At 36.7% G+C, this 20,037-nt stretch overlaps 1 protein-coding gene across 9 annotated transcripts in view; it reads right to left on the bottom strand.

Moving 5' to 3' along the window:
- TEX9 (testis expressed 9) overlaps positions 1–20,037 on the bottom strand; it is a 224,665-nt gene that overhangs the window by 168,864 nt on the left and 35,764 nt on the right. Inside the window, exon 1 of one of the 9 annotated variants that reach the window (XM_082388159.1) lies at positions 18,940–18,962. The exons of the other annotated variants lie outside the window; for them this stretch is intronic. The gene's annotated coding sequence lies outside the window, so the exon portion shown is untranslated. Of the gene's footprint in view, positions 1–18,939; positions 18,963–20,037 lie in introns of those variants that run through there. 9 annotated transcript variants of the gene reach the window in all.

Below are 20,037 nucleotides of genomic sequence, written 5' to 3'. Positions count from 1 at the left end.
GATCATAGTTAGAATGAATCTTTGCTCTTTCAAAGGTGGACATTATCTCATGTAATCAACTTGCCACCAAATGATTGCAAGAGAGACCAAATGGTCTCCTTAAGGGAGTGTAAAGGCTCCTCTCATCCCAAGCAAAAACAAGCATCGTTGGTTCTTCAGCAACATACCACACTCTATGGTCATGGCCAAGGCCAATAGTATCCTTCTTCTCCTGTTCAGACTTGCAACAGCTCTGACCCAGAAGACCTTCCTCATATGTATTTAGAAAAGTGTCTCAGTTTACATTACAATTTGTATAAATAAAGAATTCTAAATTTATCTAAAGCTTCTAGGTGCATTAAAACCATTTCCTTACTTATAAACGGCTTATATTCTCTTTCCACTTTGTTAGTTCTACTTTTGAATGCTCTTTGCTAGACAAAATGGAAGGAAAATAGGAGTTATGAAGTCCTGTCTTCCTTAGTAAACATTGCTTAACCTGCTAAAACAGCTAAAGTGTGTCTTTTCAATCATTTTAATCCAATCATCTAAACATCTTTTTTTAAAATAGATGGGGCACATTTCATGTCTTTAGCATATCTTATCTATTGAAATCCAGCCTTCCAGTCTTAAACATTCACAGCACATTTTGTTGTCTTTGAATCATGTAACACTCCCTTTATTTTTATTTTAGATCATTTTAAAGCCTGTGCTTATCACAAAGCTCCCTATATAGCTAATTTTATTTCTCTGTATGCTGGTTATCTCACTTTCCCAATGATATAATTAATGATTTCATAGTGATAATTTTATTAAAATCTCTTATATATTTTGAACCATATTCTTTTATAGATATTCTAAACCTAGTATCAACCCTAGTATAACATACTAGATTATCCATAACATATGGATAATCTTGGCATGTGGCCCAAAACTCATGGATGCTGAAATCACTTGGGAGGTCAGAGTCTGTACTTAAAGTGAAATAAATGTTTGCCTTTGACAATCCCATTTTCAGTTCCAAAGCCAGAGGAACCATAGAGGACATGGTCTCTCTCTTCAGAGAGTCCAATCTCACATTATCCTCAGGTCTTTGTTAGTCAGATTTAAGTCCATAGTGGTATTTCCCATTATTGTATGAGAATGTTTCCTCAGGTCTGGCATGCACCTTCACAAATCTCTTTCTTTTCATGAGATTCCACATAAGTCCAAACTTAAGTTACTTTAAACACTGTCATGAATTCTATTTGGTGGTTTTCTTTATACTTTTCACATAAAATCATCCACCTCCCCCAGAAATCTTGTCCTCTTTAAAACTGTAATATTTTCTGAAGGATAAATTCTTTGTTCCAGGCTGTAAAATTCCAACGTGATCAAAATGCTCTGGAAATTCAGAGGTGGGGGAAACTGGAAAGAGTAATGGCTTTCTAAATCAAGAATGGGTTATAACCCATCTTTGCTTGAGATGGAATGAGGACATAGTTCAAGAAAACAGGAAGAACTGGAAACACTCAAGATGTGTTTAGAAGACAAATGAGCTAGTTTATCTGGAAGGTTTCGAGAATCAGATGTGAGAGTTAAATCTGGAATGGAAAAGTGGAGAATTTACATGCCAAGCTAAGAATTAGGATAATATCCTGGATATTCTGGATATCTTGGATGATTCTGATGGGGGTCAGAGCAAAACCCAGCTGGGGACATGTTGGGCCTAATAAGGACAGAAAGGAAATGCAGGAGCCAGCCAGCATGGGCTGGAAGGAGCTTGGGAAGTATGCCTGGGACTGTATTCTGGAGTGCTTGATCAAGAGGATTAGAACAAAAGATTGTAAAAGGGGTCATTTATTAAATCCTGAGATACAGGATTTAACAACTGTAGCAAAGATCCCAAGAGGGAGTGTGAACTCACTAATTGGATAGCATATAGAAGCATGCAAAAAATGATGGTGCGTAATAAAGGAAGTCAAAATGCCAGAATCCCTGTGGCAGATGGAAAAGGGGGTTGAAAGGCACAAGGAAATAAGCATCCTAGAGTAGATATACCATATCAAACAAAGAACAAACCAAAAAAAAACCCTCTAGTTATGTTCAACGGGAAGACCTTAAGGATACACAACTTACCAAGACCATACGGATGTGCTGGTGAGAGAAAGACAAGCATCACCTGAAAACTTCAGTGTTGGTTCTCTTTTGTATGCCTGCACTCTTGATAGGAGAGACAATTAGATAACCAGGTTTACTCATAGCAATAGGGATGATAAGGGCCCAAAAAGATAGAGGACAGGTGGTAGTACTTAATGATCAGAAGCCAGGTTGATGCAATTATTGTAATGAATGGCAAGTTCAGGCTGGGAACTGAGAGGAACTGACCCATGGAGAATTATGGAGATGGTTAGTATAATACAGTATGCCTAGCAACAAAACAGATGGACAAAACCAAATGCACTATTCAACTTGTACCATCAGAAGAAAGCAAGGATAACTAATTAGGAGGCTGAGGACAGTTGTCCCAACAAAACTTCATGATTGGGACTTCCCTGGTCCAGTGGTAGAGAATCCACCTTACAACGCAGGGGACACAGGTTCAATCCCTGGTCAGGGAACTGAGATCCCACATGCCGTGGGGCAACTAAGCCTGTGCGCCACAGCTACTGAGCTCGGGCGCCTCAATGAGAGAGCCTGCGTGCCACAAAACTACAGAGCCCACGTGCTCTGGAGCCTGCACGCCACAACTACAGAGACCACGCGCCCTGGAGCCCACGAGCCACAGCTAGAGAGAGAACCCGCAAGCCACAACTAGAGAGAAGCCCGCGTGCCACAACGAAAGATTCCCACGCACCACAACAAATGATCCCGCGTGAGGCAACTAAGACCCGACGCGGCCAAAAATAAATAAATAAATAAATAAACAACTTCATGATCTTTTGCCCAGTTTTCAAAATTAAACCAGTTTTTTGGACCCAGAGGATGCCAGCTCCTCAGAAGGAATAGCCCTACAACAGCAGGGCAAATGTACATGGTAAAAATCTTTTCCCATTGGGACCTATGGACATTTACTCAGGTACACATGTACTGGGAAAAGGGAACTGTCCAAATGTTTCAGAGACTGCTGAATATTGCTTTTAGACTTGGTAGTCATGTTTAAAAACAGCAGAGGTGCCAGCTGAGGATGACAAACATGTGGACTGAGACAAGCTGCAATTACAGGGCTGTAGTTCACCTCACTAACATTCCTCTTCTAAGTTTTCTCCAGTAGGAGAGGCCCATCAGAATCCTAGAGGAGCTTCCTTCCGGTCCTAATTTAAGAAGTAGATTTGAGCTGTGCAGAGGGTATATAGTGATAGACACAAAATTGTGATGCCCAGACCCCTGTTTAGAGAAGGACTTTGCTGTCCAGTCACTGGCTTTTTTGGACCCAGCTCTTAGCTCTTTCCAGGATTGCCTCAGCTGCAGAAACATCCCTCACCCAAGGTCACAACCCTTCTCAATGGCACACATCCAATGAGTGACTGACACTAAGAATAAAGGCCCCATCATTTCCACCCAAAATAAAGCAACTCTGACAATTAGGTCCAGAGCTCTCCCTGGCATTGGCAAAAATGTCATCAAGCCTGCATTATAGTTTGGCTTTTCTCTCTGCGCCTACCTGCTTCTTTTTTTCCTGCTGCAGGTATTAATCCTGAGGGTATTCTGTAATAAACACCTTGCACTCTAAACTCTAACTCAGAGTCTGTGTCCTGGAGGACCCAACCTACAGTACCTACCTTCTCCAAATCAAATGGAAGAGTATAGATAGATATTTTACTGAGACAAGGGTTGAGTGGTTGGTGGTAGTAGAAAATGGGGTATTGGGTCCCTGGGTTTTAAAATTTGCTCCCTTTTCCATATAAAGCTTCACTCTCTAGACCTTCAGGTAGTAGTTAGAAGATCTACCCCACTTACTTTGAAAATGTCCCTATCTTTAACCTGGTCTATTTCCATCTGCACATTCTGCAGTGTTTGCCTCTTCATTTCCTTGGAATCTGCCACCTGTCCCTACACAACTCGTCAACTCCTAAACCCTTCTTGGGACCTGTTGCATATCTACCGCATGTACAAAATCTATTTTGCATCACCCTCATGGGACTTAGGGGGGAAAGGCAACCAAAGGAAACAGAAAGCTCATGCTGTCCGTTGTGCCATGAGTAAAAAGTCTTTTGTCTCTGACCCAAGAGTCTTGTGTCTTCTGTCAGCATCCCTGAAAGTTTCAGGCTGACTTTTAGCATGCAAGTAAGGTTCGGTTTCAGATCCTTCACTGCTCTTCACACATTTTTTTAAAAAATAAATAAATTTATTTATTTATTTATTTATTTTTGGCTGCATTGGGTCTTCATTGCTGGGCGCAGGCTTTCTCTAGTTGCGGTGAGCAGGGGCTACTCTCCATTGCGGTGCGCGGTCTTCTCATTATGGTGGCTTCTCTTTGTTGCGGAGCATGGGCTCTAGGCACGGGCTTCAGTAGTTGTGGCATGCAGGCTCAGTAGTTGAGGTGTGCAGGCTTCAGTATCTATGGCTCGCGGGCTCTAGAGCGCAGGCTCAGTTGTTGTGGCACACGGGCTTAGTTGTTCCGCAGCATGTGGGATCTTCCCAGACCAGGGCTTGAACCCGTGTCCCCTGCATTGGCAGGTGGCTTCTTAACCACTGCGCCACCAGGGAAGTCCCACTGCTCTTCATACTTTTGTCCCATGAAAAGTTGGGAAAAGAATGGGAGCAGGAAGTTTCCACTCTACCTGTCGCTGGGATTCTTCTCAGTAATCATAATCAGGGCTTCCCTGGTGGCGCAGTGGTTGAGAGTCCGCCTGCCAATGCAGGGCACACGGGTTCGAGCCCTGGTCTGGGAAGATCCCACAATGCCGCGGAGCAACTAGGCCCGTGAGCCACAACTACTGAGCCTGCGCGTCTGGATCCTGTACTCCGCAACAAGAGAGGCCACGACAGTGAAAGGCCCGCGCACCGCGATGAAGAGTAGCCCCCACTTGCCACAACTAGAGAAAGCCCTCGCACAGAAATGAAGACCCAACACAGCCATAAATAAATAAATAAATAAATTTAAAAAAATCATAATCAAACACCCATCAACCTTGAAGTTTAATTTTTTTAACACATCTCTCTACACAAAAGATTTCTACTTCTCCTACTGGCATAACTTTGATTTTATTTATTACGAACATAGGCCTTATATTGAAAGAACATAACATCCTCCTTGACCTGGGCGAAACTACAAAACATTCTGACATTAAGTAAAAAGGGACACTCTGCTCATGTTGCTTTTCCCTGTTTCTCCCCTGATTATAGGAAAAAGAGTACAGAGGTAATTGTCCCAGCTGGCTCTCTCTGTCTCAGTGGGAATATAAGTGGTATGGTAATAAATAGGCCAAATTTGAGGTGATAATGGAATAGCCAACTAGAAATTTCCAGTAAGCACTTGGATGGAACTTGAGGAAAATGTCAGATTTAGAGATAAAGACGTAGTAATTTGAAAGTTAGTCACAAGCTTGTATAACATATGCAACTTATTTTCTCTTTTTACATTTCAACTTACTTTCTGATCCTGACTTACTTTCTGACTCCATTCCACTGGGATGACAGGAAAGTTGATCTCAGCCATTCTTAAGGATGCCCTTCTCCCTGGGTTGTACCATAATTTCAAGGTCTTATACAGCGCCAGGGCATGGAGGGGACTTACACAGTTCCCACTGGGAGTCCACTGTCCTGTTTCCATGGACCCTCCAATTCTATAAGATCTCTGCTGCTTTTGTGCCAATTTAGTGCCTGGGAATCTTTTTCAGACTGCCTATGTTCCACCTGTCTAGATGCTCCAAGAGCCATTTCTCTCTAGCTGCTTTCTTTCTCTGTGCTGTCTCCCTGGTGGTATAGCTGAAAGCAGTACCCCAATGTCTAAGCTCAGTATCTCACAGATCTTTTCATTCCTGCCTCTGAGAGAATATCTGTATAGTCTGAGATAGATCTTTGTTCTTTCATGTCTCTTCTGAGACATGCCATTTATGCCTAGGAATTTTATCCCCACTTCCTTTTAACTTCCCCTTTAAGTTTTTTTAAGGGCTCACACTTTTGGGATGCAAAGTCCAAGGAGACTTGGTCGATTTCTGCTTTCCCTTCTGCTGCATGCCTTCTTCTAGGCAATGATCACAGGGCTACGTGCTTGAATGAGAAGTAAGGAGAAGGGAAATACAGAGATAAAAACCCCATAGATTCATATCTCACAGCCACACAGTTTTGATCATGAGCTAAAGGTGAAGCCATTAAAATTAATTAAATATTTTTTATCCTATTACATCAAAATCCTTTGGTCTATCTTACACTTTAAATCACACTTCTGCCATTAAACTAGTCAGTGTTTCAAACTCCGGTGATTTCATTTTCTTCTGAACTCAAGAGAAGTAATTATCACCAGATTCATTCTTTTGGTAATGACCATGTACTATCTTGTGACTTATCTTGCTCTTTGGATATCCTGAGGTTTTGCCCATAATTGTTTTAAATTGCAAAACTATTATGTTTTCATTATAAAGAATTCGTTTGGGGATTTAATTTTGTGTGATGGCAGGTAAGTATTTGAACTAATGCTTTTACTGAAAACAAAATGCTGAATATAATACATATGTTTTAATTAAGAGCACTAAAAAACTGACAAGATCATAAGGAACTACCGGGCCAAAATCCAAGGGAAAGCCGAAATCCAGAGAGAGAAGTCACAACACCAAAGCTACTTTTGGCCTGAGGGTTTTGTTATTCCTGGAAAACTTGAATTTGGTTTGGAAAACTTGCAGGGTAGTGGGGACAGATGTCAAATCCTAAGTGGGAGGTGGGGAGTCTAGTAGAAGATTTAGTCAAATTAAACCGAGGCCATAAAACGCTATACTCTCAAGATAGAGATGAAACAAGTAAATCTGCTCTAATTCCCACTTCTGGGGGACTGCCAAGAATCTTGCTTTGGTTCTGGAAGAAGAAGAAGGAGAAGGAGGAGAAGAAGAAGGAGAGGAGGAAGGAGGAGAAGGGGGAGGGGGAGTGGAGGGGGGAAGGAAGAAGAGAAAAAAGAAGGGATTAAAACCTTCTCTAAGAATTTGTGACTACACAGTGTATCCTCCCATGGATGTGCAGCCTGGATTAATATCACCTGATGATCAATAAAACCTCAAGCCATGAACTTGTTTTGAGAGATGGTTCTGGACTGGAGCCTGGCAGAAGCAAACACAAATACTCTCTGGAGAAGGTACTGTGGTAGGCAGAATAATGCCTCCTCCCCCAGAACAAAAGGTGTCCATGTTCTAATCTGTGGCGCCTGTGAATATGTTACCTTACTTGGTAAAAGGGACAATGCAGATGTGATTAAGTTAAGAATCTTGAGCTAGGAGCTTATCCTGGATTATCCAGGTAGGCCCCGTGTAATCATAAGGCTCCTTATAAGAAAGGGGCAGGAGGATCAGAGTCAGGAGTAGGAGATGTGGTGATGGAAGTAGAGTTTGAAGTGATGCAAAGAAAGAGCCAGAAGCCAAAGACTGCAGGCAGCCTCAGAAACTAAAAAAAGGCAAAGAAACAGATTCTTCCCTAGAGTCTCCGGGAAGAATGCAGCCCTGCTGACACCTTGATTTTAGACTTCAGAACTGTAAAAGAATAAAATGTGTTATTTTAAGCTATAAAATTTGTGGTTGTTATAGTAGCAATAGGAAATTTTTACAGGTGCCTTAATTATAGGTCCCAAAGAATCCTCATCAATGATTTTCAAGAACAATGAGCCATACACAGTAAAAATACCAAGCATAGAAAAATGCATTTCCAAGCTATACATGATGTTGCAACAATTAACTTTAAACACATAGTTTGGGAACAAATCTAAGACACAGACTTGTCTATAAAATAAATTTTCACCACTAACTGAAATATCAACATAGAAAGTTTCTATCTCCACTTCAGATATAGCTAAAATTAGAGACCAGAATATTAGGTATCAACTTTTCTACAATTCCAAAGTGATGCACTATACTTCTAAGCAAGACCTGCAAAAAAGTTTGTCAAATCTGTCATTGCTTTTGGTGGTGGTAGTGTCTCTAACTTCTAATATATTCTCTGCACCACCATGTGGGTGGTGTCTATATTCCAAAAGTATTGTCCTGGTTGTGGCATCCTATTCGTAAACATTTTTATTTCTATAGCATTTTACTGAACACTGTGTGAAAGGCTTTGGGCAGATGGATGGCAGTGTGGATTAGAGAAGAAGGAGAAAAGTGTTCTATCAAATAAATTTGGACATGTTGCCAATTATGATGCTTTCTTGGAAATTTCCCAACTATATAAGCATATAGATGACTTTTACAAATTCTAAAATCAGGAAACTGATTTTAGTATTAATTATTGTAATTGTTTGCAAATGCATTTGATGAAGAAAAATTTTTAATGAAATCTATTTATATACAAGCTTGTAACATAAATAAAAATTCTTCTCAAAAAAAAAAAAAGAAAAATGCAAAGTACAATTAATGAAAACCAGCAGAAACAGCATAATAAATAGAGGTACAAAGTATTCGGATATAAGAACTATCAGACATAAATCTTAAAACCCTCTATTCCTTCTGTGTTTGAATAAAGGAAAGTTTGGAATTTTCTCTAGAGAATAGGTATAAAATAGACCACAAATGACCAATGAGAAATTGCAAGAAAGAAAAAATACATACTAACCACAATAAAAAATGTAATGGATGTGATTATCAGCCAATTCTAGCTAGTGGAAGAAAAAAATAAATGAATCAAAAAATAAGTTAGAATAAATTATCCAGGGACTCCCCTGGTGGCGCAGTGGTTAAGAATCCACCTGCCAATGCAGGGGACACAGGTTTGAGCCCTGGTCCAGGAAGATCCCACATGCCGCAGAGCAACTTAGCCTGTGTGCCACAACTACTGAGCCTGCGCTCTAGAGCCCACGAGCCACAACTACTGAGCCCGTGTGCCAGAACTACAGAAGTCCCCCTGCCTACAGCCCATGCTCTGCAACAAGAGAAGCCACCACAATAAGAAGCACACACACTGCAACGAAGAGTAGCCCCCGCTCGCTGCAACTAGAGAAAGCCCGTGCGCAGCAAGTAAGACCCGACACAGCCAAAAATAAATAAATAAAATAAAATAAATTAAAAATAAAATTATCCAGAATGCAGCATATAAGATAAAAACATATAAAATTTTGAACGAAACATTAAAAAACATGGGGATAGAGTGACAAAGTCTAATAAACATTTATCAGAATTCCAGGAGAAAGGAAAGAGAGGGTGGACAGAGGCAATATTTTAAAAAATCATGACCATGGCTAAGAATTTTCCAGAACTGATGAATGACAGCAATCTGCAGATTCAAATAGAATAAGATAAATAAAAAGAAATCACCATCTAGGTATATCATAGTGAAAATGCAGAACACCAAAGATAGAGTCTTGAAGCTAGATGTGAAAGGTCACCTTAAAGATCAGCTGTTATATTTATGACTTATTTTTCAACAGTAACAATGGAAGCCAGAAGACAGTAGAATATCTTTAAATGTTGTTAAAGGAAATAATTGCCAACCTAGGATTCCATGTACCAAGAGAAAACAGTTTTGAGACTAAAGGCAAGTTCTAAAGGCTGTACTTCAGGTAAAAGGAAAGTAATCTCAAATAGAAGATCTGAGATACAATAAGGAATAAAGAACAAAAATGGTGGACATAATAGGTAAATCTAAATGAGAAACAATAACATCTTGTGAAATTTAAAAAATTACAACAAAGAATTTTAAAATTCAACAACATGTAAGTGGAGATGGGAAAATAAAGTTAATGTGTTCTAAGAAATTTGTATTGTGCTGGAGGAGAGCAAAGGTATTGATTACACTTTGATACGTTAGGTATAAATTTTTAAACTTCTAGTGTCACTATTAAGAGAAGAGAAACTTGATGTATAAATTCCAAACTAGAAAAAAGTTTAAGTAATATTAAATTTTTTAAGAAGTCAAAAAGAAGGCAAGAAAGGAGAGAGAAAGAAACAGAAGAGTGAGACAAGTAGAAATCACAGATAAAATGACAGATTTAAACCCAAATATGTCAGGAATTGCCTGACATAGACTTAATGCTCTAGAAAAAGAAAGATTCAGGCTGGATAAAATAACACAATATAACTGTATGACATTTAACAAGAAACATGTCTAAAACAATAAGTTTTAAATAAAAAAATGGAAAAAGATATACCATGCAAATTCTAAACTCCTTCCTAAAAACCTAGTGTAGCTGTTGCTATGTTAATATCAAACAAATAAAATGCCAAGACAGAAAACATTACTGGAGATAAAAAAGATCATTTCATAATGAAAAAGGTACAATTGGCCAGGACGATATAAACATTTTTAATTTGTAAAATCCTAATAATATAGTCTCAAAATTTCTAAAACAAAAATTTGCCAAACAACAGGCACACAAAAATAAGTATATAGAAGACTTGAATAAAATAAAGAAAATTGACCTAAACAAAGGATTAATGTAAAACACACACATTTTTTCCAAGCACACATGAAACATTAAGTCTCAACAAATCTAATATGGTTAAAATTATATAGAGAATTGTTTTAATTAATAGACTTTATTTTTTTGAGTCGTTTTAGGTTTACAGAAAAACTGAGTGGAAAGTAGAGACTTCCCATAAACTCCCTCAGCCTACTCCCTTACCACCCAGTTTCTGCTATTACTAACTTTTTTAAAAAAATCAACACATCCATCACCTGACAGTTGCCATTTTTTTTGTGTGTCTGGAGAGAACGTGTAATATCTACCCTCTTAACAACTTTGAAGAATACAATACAGCATTTTGAACTATAGTCACCATGCTGTATATTAGATCTCCAGAACATATTCATCTTATAACTAAAAGTTTGTACCCTTTGACTAATATCTCCCCACCTCCCCCACCTCTCAGTCCCTGGTAGCCAACAATCTAACTTTCTATTTCTAGGAGTTCAATTTTTTTAGACTGCACATGTAAGTGAGGTCATACAGTATTTGTCTTTCTCTGACTTAATTCACTTAGCATAATACCCTCAAGTTTCATCCATGTTGTTGCAAATGGCACAACTTCCTACTGTTTAATTGCTGAATTTTATATATATATATATATATATATATATATATATATATATATATATATATATATATATATATATATATATATATGCCACATTTTGTTTATCCATTCATTCATCCATCAGTGGATACTTAGGTCGTTTCCATGTCTTGGCTATTGTAAATAATGCTGCAATGAACATGGGAGTGAAGATATTTCTGAAAGAGTGATTTCATTTCCTTTGGATATACACCTAGAAGTCAGATTGCTAAAACATGTAGTAGTGCTATTTTTAATTTTTTTATGATGCTCCATACTGTTTTTCATAGTGGTTGCACCAATTTACATCCCCACCAACAGAGCACAAGAGTTCCCTTTTCTCCACATCCTTGCCACCACTTATTATCTCTTGTCTTTTTGATAATAGCCATCCTAACAGGGGTGAAGTGATATCTCATTACGGTTTTGATTTGCATTTCCCTGATGATTAGTAATGTTGAACACCTTTTCATGTACCTACTGGTTGTTTGTATGTCTATTCAGGTCCTATGCCCATTTAAAACTCAGATTATTTGACTTTTTCTATTTATATGGGTTCCTTATATATTTTGAATATATGGTTTAAAAATATTTTCTCCCATTCTGTAGGTTGCCTTTTCATTTTGTTGATTGTTTCTTTTGCTGTTTTGAAGCTTTTTAGTTTGATATAGTCCCACTCATTTATTTTTTATCTTGTTGCCTATGCTTTTAGTGTCATATCCAAAAAAACACAAAAAAATCCCACAAAAAAATTGCCAAGATCAATATCAAGGAGCTTATGTTTTCTTCTAGGAGTTTTATGGTTTCAGGTCTTACATTTAAGTCTTTAATCCATTTTGAGTTAATTTTTGTGAATGGTGTTAAGACTGGGGTCTACTCTTTCATTCTTTTGAATGTGAATATCCCATTTTCTAACACTATTTATTGAAAAGACCATCTATTCACCACTGAATATTCTTGGCTCTCTTTTCAAACATTTAGTTGACCATATATGCATGGATTTATTTCTGGGCTCTTCATTCTGTTCCATTGGTCTATATGTCTATTTTTATGGCAGAACTATACTGTTTTGATTCCTATAGCTTTGTAATATAGTTTGAAATCATGACGTGTGATGCCTCCAACTTTGTTCTTCTTTCTCAAGAATTGATTTGGTTATTCAGGGTCTTTCATGATTCCATATGAATTTTAGGATTGTTTTTTCTACTTCAGTGAAAAAAAATGTCATTGGAATTTTGATAAATTGCATTGAATCTGTAGATTGCTGGGGGTAATATGGACATTTTAACAGTATTAATTCTTCCAATCCCATGAACACTAGATATCTTTCCATTTATATATGTCTTCTCCAATTTCTTTCATCAATGTCTTACAGTTTTCAGTGTACAGATTTTTTACTTCTTTGGTTAAATTTATTCCTAAGTATTTTATTGTTTTTGATGCTATTGTAAATGGGATTGTAGTCTTTATTTCTTTTTCAGATAGTTCACTGTGTATAGAAACACAACTGATTTTTGTATGTTGATTTTCTATCCTGCAACTTTACTGAATTTGTTGATTAGATATAACAGTTTTTTGGTGAAGTCTTTAAGGCTTTCTATATATAAGATCACATCGTGTGTGAACAGAGACAATTTTATTTCTTCCTTTTCTGATTTGATGCCTCTTATTTCTTTTTCTTGCCTAACTGCTGTGACTTGGCCTTCCAGTACTATGTTGATCTTAGAAGAAAAGCTTTCAAATGTTCACTGCTGAGTATGATGTTAACTGTGGGCTTGTCATATATGGCCTTGCTTATAGTGGGGCATGTTCTTTCAATACCCAATTTGTTGAAAGTTCTACCATGAAAGAATGTTGAATTCTGTCAAATGCTTTTTCTGCATCAATTGAGATGATCATGTGATTTTTATCCTTCTATTAATGTGATATATAGCATTTATTGATTTACACATGTTGAAACATCCTTGCATCCCAGGGATAAATCCCACTTGATCATGTTATGTGATTCCTTTAATGTGCTGCTAAATTCAGTTTGCTAGTATTTTGTTGAGAATCTATGCATCTAAATTCATCATGGATATTGGCCTGTAATTTTCTTTTCTTGCAGTGTCCTTATTTGGCTTTGGTATCAGGGTAATGCTGGCCCTGTAAAATGAGTTTGTGAGTATTCCCTCAAATTCAATTTTTTTGGAAGAGTTTGAGAAGAATTGGCATTGATCCTTTTTAAGTGTTTGGTAAAACCTACCAATGACACCATCTGGTCCTGGGCATTTCATTTTGGAGAGGCTTTTGATTACAGATTCAGTCTTTTTACTCATTATTGGTCTGTTCAGATTTTCTCTTTCTTCATGATTCAGTCTTTGTATATTTCTAGGAATGTATACATTTCTTCTAGGTTGTCCAATTTGTTGGTGTATAATTTTCAAATTAGTCTCTTATTACCCTGTGTATTTCTGTGGTATCAGTTGTAATATCTCCTCTTCCATTTCCAATTTTATTTACTTGAGTGCTCTCTCTTTTTTCCTTGGTCAGTCTAGCGAAAGTTTTGTCAATTCTGTTTATCATTCAAAACCAACTCTTAGTTTTGTTGATCTTTTTTTTCCTGTTGTCTATTTCATTTATTTCTACTCTGATCTTTATTATTTCCTTCCTTCGGCTACCTTTGTGTTTAGATTGGTCTTCTTTTTCTAGTTCCTTGAGGTATAATGTTAGGTTGTTTATATGAGAGCTTTCTTTTTTTCTTAATGTAGGCATTAATAGCTATAAACTTCCTTCTTAGAACTGCTTTTGCTGGATCCCGTAAGTTTTGTTATGTTGTGTTTCCATTTTCGTTTCTCTCAGATATTATTTGATTTCCCTTTTGATTTCTTAGAGAATGTTCTCTTGTCACAAAAAAAGTAAGCTAGTAATTAATACCAAAAATCAGTTAGAGCAGGAAGACCAAATGGGAGTGTGGTTTAAGTCCTGTGAGAAGATCAGAACTTGAAAAAAAATCAAGCCAGTGTCAGTGAGGATGGAGGAAAAAAGGAAACATATATTTAGAAATATATGAGTAGAGAGGTGCATCTGGGGAGAAAATGGGTTTGATTTATCTGCAGGACAACAGTTGTCCAGAAGTCAGTTGGAAATATGTGTCTCGAACTCGGGGGAGATGTCAGGCCTAGAGTTGCCAGAGTCATTAATGTATGATGTCATGATGTGAATCACCTTGGGAAAGTAAAATGTAAGAAAGATGCCAAGGACTTAACTCTGAGACCCCAAAATTTTTTCCATATTTTTATCATTCTTTTCTATTTTATATATTTTAATATAAAATGAATATAATAATTAAATACAGTTTTATTTTTAATTATTCTGAATTAAGATAAAATTTGGAAAAAGGATTATTAGAACTATGTGGGGAATATGAACAATTTTTATTTCATCATACTTTTCCACTTAAAAAGGAAAGCATTTTCTTTAGAGAAAATTAGAATCAAAAAATCACTCATAGTCTCCTCACTCATTTGAGTGAGTCATTATATTCAATTTGTTTCTTACCCATCTTTTTTCTATATACTTTTAATTTAACAAAATAATAATCATTCAACAAATATAATAAATTGTTCAATAAATATATTCCTTCTTTCTAGTTGATACTGTATAACAGGCATTTTACATTCTATCCACACATACTTGGTAAAATGGAAATATAATATTCTATATAGAGGATGTCATAACAGCTATTCTTTTATTTCTGGACACCACTTTAAATACTATTTAGATGACATTTTTATGCATAAAGGTTTTTTTCATATTTAGGATTATTTCCTTAGGTTAGATTCAAGAAGTGTAATTTCTAGGACAAAAGAAATAAACACTTTTAGGGACTTCCATACATATTGCCAAAATGCTTCCTAAAAAATATTTGTACTAACTCACATTACCATCAGCAATTGATGTAGGCAGCTCACTGATACTAGGAATTCCACTATCAATCTTAAAAAATCTGTAAAATTTATAGATGAAAAATGGAAAGTCATTTTAATTTGCATGTTTCTGATAACCAGTGAGGTTGGACACTCCCATGTTTATTGAAGATTTGTATTTTCTCCTCTGTGAATTCATTTCCTTTGTGTATCAATTGAAGTCTAAGTATTTTATCAAATTTGTATCAGTGCTATCAAATTAAGTGTGATTTTTCCTCCAGGTTTATGTTTGTCTCAATTTTAGTTGTGGCTTATCTTGGGGATAAATAGAAATTTTAAATGTTCACATAGTTAAATATTTCCCTAATTTTTTCTATTGCTTTTCAGCTATCTCCTTCCAAAAGTTTGATAAATATTCACTTCTATTTTTCTTGTTTTAAATTGTTTGTATATTAACTCAAACTATCTGGAATTTATTTTGATGTTTGTTGTGAGGTGAAAATCTACATGATTTTTTTTCCAAACTGCTAAACAATGGCTCTAGCATAATTCACTGAATAACTCCTTCTTTTTCCTTTGATTAATGATATATCCTTTATCTATATTGCTTTCACATTATATTCAAGTCTATTTCTGGGCTATCTTGTGCCACTGATTATCTCTTCTTGCCCCAGTATTTAATGGTGTTTATAATTGTGTGTTACAATATTCTTTAATTCTAGTAGGACCGAAACTTAACAGATGGTTTTCAAACATATTTTTGTTGTTTTTCTTCTAGAAATATTTTCAGTGGGGATTATTTGCTGATTGTCTGTGTTTCAAAACAGGGATATAAGAAACTTACAACACAGTCATAGAAAAAGATGCAAATAATATTGAAGAGTAGAAAGCAAACAGAAAAGCCCGCTCTCTCCATGTTCCTTTCAAACCCTCAGTGCTACTCCTTGGGGCCCACTGTTAACATTTCTTTGGTTGTATTCTTCCAGAAATTGTCCATGTATTTATTTATAAGAACATATATAATGTCCAGTCCCCCTTCCCAATTCTGACACAACTTGGTTCATACTACACATTCAGTTCTTAAACTTGTTTTTTTCCCTTCACCTGTCATAATTGTGGTACATCCCTTATCCAGAAAGGACTCTAAAATAACTTGTGATGTTCCAAAATATCCCACTGAAGTTTTGTCTGGAATCGCATCAACTCCTATACACACTAATAGGCATATTGAACTTCCTTCACTCCCTCAGCGATAAAGGGCCTCCTCTTGCCCCCGGGTCTTGCTTAGAAATTCCCTTAGATAGGAAGAGTACTCTCATCTGCCTCAGTTCCTTTCTGCCCCCCTTCATTTTGGTAACTCTTAACCACCCTTCAGGTATCAGCTTGTGATATTTCTCCCACTTTCTGATATCCAGTGCTTTAATAAAATCATATTGATTCTAATGGTTTTGGAAATTCAAATGAAATTTCTTGATGTCAAATAATATAATTTGCAAATAATGAGAGTTTACCTATTTCTGCTTTATCTTTATTGCACTAACCAGAACTTCCAATGTAATATTTTTTTTTTTTAAAGATTTTAATAGTGTCTATTTTTATTTTATTTTTATTTTTGGTTGCGTTGAGTCTTCGTTTCTGTGCGAGGCCTTTCTCCAGTTGCGGCAAGTGGGGGCCACTCTTCATCGCGGTGTGTGGGCCTCTCACCATCGCGGCCTCTCCTGCCGCGGAGCACAGGCTCCAGATGCGCAGGCTCAGCAACTGTGGCCCACGGGCCCAGCCGCTCCGCGGCACGTGGGACCCTCCCAGACCAGGGCCTGAACCCGTGTCCCCTGCATTGGCAGGCAGACTCCCAACCACCGCGCCACCAGGGAAGCCCCCAATGTAATATTAAGTGGCAATAGTGATGGTAGACACCCCTAATATTGTGTCTACTTTTAATAAATATGCCTTTTCTGTTTTAATTTAAAATATGTCTACTGGTGGTTTGAAATATGTACTCTCTACCATGTTAAGGAAGTGACTACCTAGTCCTATTATTTTAGAGGATATAAATGGTTTTGGTTTTATTAAATGACCTTTTGGCATCTGTTGAGATGATTGTGATTTTTATATGACTTATTTATACAACGTATCACGGGAAAAGTTTCCTAATGTTGAATCTTGATTTCTTTCCTGGGATAAATCCCTTTGGTCTGGGAGATTAAAAATACATATTGTTGCTTTCTCTTTCTCACATTCTGTTTAGCATTTTTTGCACCTATTTGAATGAGAAGGATTAGTAACAATGATTTCAGAGCGGTAACTTAGAATGAGAGAACATCAACATTTAAAGGAGCAGGTAGTCTCTCAACTTAAACCAGAAATGCCTTTTATTATAAATGAAAAACAACTGATAATCTGATAATCTGAAAAAAAAGTATCCTGTGAATTTGATTAGCATGAACCCATATCATCTCATCATCTGTGGATGAATCAAATTACTCAATCTGTAGTTCTTAGGAGGGAAACACTGTATTGGGGCAGAGGTATAAAGTATCATAGCCATGAAAACTGCCTGCATGCAGTCAGTCACACCAATTCTCACAAGTTCCTAGGTCAAAGACCTTATTTTCAAAGCGCAAAAGTATTACAAAATTACTTCATTATATAGATACCACAGTCTTCTTTTGCGTTTCAGCTATTTTGACTACCTGAGGATTTAAACCCATATACTAACCTCTGTTGACTAATATCTTTTGGGGAATTTTCTTTTCATTTGCCTTAAAAGGGTTCTATTTTTCCCTTGCCCATTCTGTAACACAAATATCTTTAAAGGCCTATTAAGCATTTAGGAACCCTTATATTCAGAAACACCAGCACTTTTGTAATGCTGAAGGTAATATGCAAGTAACTCAGATGTCATTTAACCTGTTCAGTGCAAGTTTTCTATCACACACACAATAACTTTCTTACCAATCATTAAAAAAAAAAATCCCTGGAGTACCTCTGAACTCAAAAGAATCAAACTTAAATCAAATTAAGTCTTTCTGAAGCTATAAAGGACAACTTTGCTTTGGTTTCTGGTTTAATTCACTGACTGATACCGCAACACAAACCTTTGGTTGAAATTACTTCAGCAGATCTATGACAGGCATTAGTTATTCATGTGGCTTTGCAATAATGTTGGTTTTTCTAATTAATGTTCACTCTTAGGCATAAAATCTGCATTGAGAATTTAAATGATTCAGCCAGGGACTGACAAATGTGGAAATCATTCCCAGCTCCGATGATTCTGTTACATCTCTCTTCAGATAACTTTATTCAGAACAACAGTTCTCTGAAATTAAACATATCCTGATGGAGTTATGTTCTTTTGTATCTTTCTTGTGGACAATGTTTCTTATTCTTATAAATCTACTAGAAAATGGTTAAAGTAGGCATAACCTTGCTTTTATTTGTAGCAGCCACAATCATACATTATTTAACTTGGCTCATGTAATTTATTCCTTATGCACAGAAATTACATCTATCATTACCACCCCACCATCTTTGCCTTCGGGTAGAATATTCAGAAGATAAAAGGGGGTTATTTATCCCTTCTGGTAAAATTATTCCTGCATAAGAACATGTGTATTTTCAAGACTTGCACAATGTGAGGGTTTAACAATAAAATAAATAACATCCTTCATCTCCCTAACACCAAAGGTAATTCCCACAAAGCCAGCTAAAGTTGTTAGTAAGGATCATAGGGAGGAAATGCCTCCAAATTATCTCTCAATTCTTATAGCACATTTCTGCTTTTCTGTACACAAATTTAATATTTCTGAGACTTTTGCTTCATGTTAATATAATTATGTTAAGAAAAATGTTCTGATATTTGTAAATAAAGCAAAAGGATAAGTACATACCTTTTTCATGTGTTGACTGAAAAAAAATGCACCACCTAAAAGTTGAGAATTATGTTTTATTCAGCAGACTTACTGAGAACTTCAGCCCAGGATACAGCCTCTCAGATAGTTCTGACAGACTGTTCTGAAGAGGAAAGGGAGAAGTCAGGATATATAGGCATTTTTGCAAAAAAAAAACAAAAAAACCCCCAAAACCCAGGTAGTCTAACATCAAAAGATTGCTGCTAATCCAAGAAAAACCAGACATCTCAAGTTAATGAGTTTAGCACTTTTCTAAGTATGGGAATATGCAAGAGTTTGGACTTAATGAAATTATTCCTTTGATATGAACCTTAACTATCTAGGGCCAGTACCCTGTTTTTCTCCATCCTGAATCCCCTCAGGGTGCACCACTGGGTAGGGGGTGGGGGTTGCTGCAGTAGCTGATGGCTTGACAGCTGCAACATCCTTTGTTTACTGATATGGCAGGAGATATTCTTTGTCCACACATGTTACTCTAAAGCACTAATGGCTCTGTCCAAAGATTATTTAATTCCTGAGTAGGGAATTTTACCTTTGCTTGACTTACTATTTACTCTTGATTAGGGGCTAGATTATATAAAATTAGATATTAATTATAGATTTTTCTCTGGAAATAAAGGTAACCCCAGTGGTTATGGCTCTCTTGCCCTGTAGGACATTAACTAGTTTGTAGCTGTTAGCAAATGCATTTCAGCTTTCCTTTCACTGGATAACTACCTATCTTGGGTTCCTCAGATTTTTTCTTGAACCAGCTTTGCCATCTTTATGATTTCCTCAATAATGGATTAAGAAACCCCTGACCCATGCTCACTATAATATTTGTATAATAAACCAGTCTTAATTTTTTAAAGAAATTACACTTTGACAATTCTCATGTTTAACACATAGTTCACTTTTGAGGTCAAAGCTTCCTATGTTATTCTCCTCCCAAGCTCTTCTCAACACAATACGAAGGCATGTAGTTTCAAATACCATAAAACATGAGCAACTATAATCCCCTGAGGCGTATTTCTAAATGCAAGCATCAAGTAAACCGCTTAAAAAAAAAAAAAAGCCCTGTCACCAGTAAGTACATGA

This window comes from Balaenoptera borealis (genome assembly GCF_965194805.1).
Source record: "Balaenoptera borealis genome assembly, chromosome: 3".
Lineage (NCBI taxonomy): Eukaryota > Metazoa > Chordata > Mammalia > Artiodactyla > Balaenopteridae > Balaenoptera > Balaenoptera borealis.
Note: the sequence above shows the minus strand (reverse complement) of the source record. Positions and strands in the feature narration are given on the sequence as shown.